The following is a 1,832-nucleotide window of genomic DNA, read 5'->3' as shown; positions in this document are numbered from 1 at the left end:
GCGGCGCTTTTTTTTCTTTCGGCTGATAGCTTTGAAGATATCTTCTGATGGTGGTGAGAGTGGAGCAGGACTGTCTCCGTGGCGCAATTGGCTAGCGCGATCGGCTGTTAACCGAAAGCTTGGAGTTTCCAGCCGACCCGGTAGTGGTGCGGCGCTTTTTTTTCTTTAGGCTGATAGCTTTGAAGATATGTTCTGATGGTGGCGAGAGTGAAGCAGGACTGTCTCCGTGGCGCAATTGGCCAGCACGGTTGGCTGTTAACCGAAATGTTGGAGGTTCGAGCCCACCAGGTCGTGGTGCGGCGTTTTTTTTTTCTTTGCGCTGATAGCTTTGGAGAAATGTTCTGATGGTGGTGAGAGTGGAGCACGACTGTCTCCGTGGCGCAATTGGCTAGCGCGATCGGCTGTTTACCGAAAGGTTGGAAGTTCGAGCCCACCCGGTGATGGTGCAGCGCATTTTTTTCTTTGGGCTGATAGCTCTGAAGAATTGTTCTGATGGTGGTGAGATTGGAGCACGACTGTCTCCGTGGCGCAATTGGCTAGCACGTTCGGCTGGTAACCGAAAAATTGGAGTTTTGAGCCCTCCCGGGAGTGGTGTGTTGCTTTTTTCTTTGCGCTGATAGCTTGGAAGATATGTTCTGATGGTGGTGAGTGTGGAGCATGACTGTCTCCGTGGCGCAATTGGCTAGCGCGATCGGCTGTTAACCGAAAAGTTGGAGGTTCGAGCCCACCCGGGAATAGTGCGGCGCTCTTTTTTTTGGGCTGATAGCTTTGAAGATATGTTTTGATGGTGGCGAGAGTGGAGCAGGAGTGTCTTTGTGGCGCAATTGTCTAGCGCGATTGGCTGTTAACCGAAAGGTTAGAGGTTTGAGCCCACCCGGGGACGGTGTGTCGCTTTTTTTTCTTTTCGCGGATAGCTTTGAAGATATGTTCTGATGGTGTTGAGAGGGGAGCACGACTGTCTCCGTGGCGCATTGGCTAGCGCGATCGGCTGTTCACCGAAAGGTTGGAGGTTCGAGCCCACCCGGTGGTGGTGTGGCGCTTTTTTTTCTTTGTACTGATAGCTTTGGAGAAATGTTCTCGGGGTGGTGAGATTGGAGCACGACTGTCTCCTCTGCGCAATTGGCTAGCACATTCGGCTGTTAACCGAAAAATTGGAGTTTCGAGCCCTCCCGGGAGTGGTGTGTCGCGTTTTTCTTTGCGCTGATAGCTTTGAAAATATGTTCTGATGGTGGTGAGACTGGAGCACGACTGTCTCCGTGGCGCGATTGGCTAGCGCAATCTGCTGTTGACCAAAAGGTTGGAGGTTCGAGCCCACCCGGTGGTGGTGCGGCGCTTCTTTTTCTTTGGGCTGATAGCTCTGAAGAAATGTTCTGACGGTGGTGAGAGTGGAGCACGACTGTCTCCGTGGCGCAATTGGCTAGCGCGTTCGGCAGTTAACCGAAAAGTTGGAGGTTCAAGCCCACCTGGTGGTCGTGCGGCACACTTTTTTGGGCCGATAGCTTTGAAGATATCTTCTGATGGTGGTGAGAGTATAGCAGGACTGTCTCCGTGGCGCAATTTGCTAGCGCGATCGGCTGTGAACCGAAAGGTTGGAGGTTCGAGCCCTCTCGGGAGTGGTGTGTTGCTTTTTTTCTTTGGGCTGATAGCTCTGAACAAATGTTCTGACGGTGGTGAGAGTGGAGCACGACTGTCTCCGTGGCGCAATTTGCTAGCGCGATCGGCTGTTAACCGAAAATTTGGAGTTTCGAGCCCACCCGGTGGTGGTGCGGTGCTTTTTTTTCTTTGTACTGATAGCTTTGGAGAAATGTTCTCGCGGTGGTGAGATTGGAGCA

The sequence above is a fragment of the Rhipicephalus microplus genome, unplaced genomic scaffold (genome assembly GCF_043290135.1).
Source record: "Rhipicephalus microplus isolate Deutch F79 unplaced genomic scaffold, USDA_Rmic scaffold_26, whole genome shotgun sequence".
Classification (NCBI taxonomy): domain Eukaryota; kingdom Metazoa; phylum Arthropoda; class Arachnida; order Ixodida; family Ixodidae; genus Rhipicephalus; species Rhipicephalus microplus.
Note: the sequence above shows the minus strand (reverse complement) of the source record.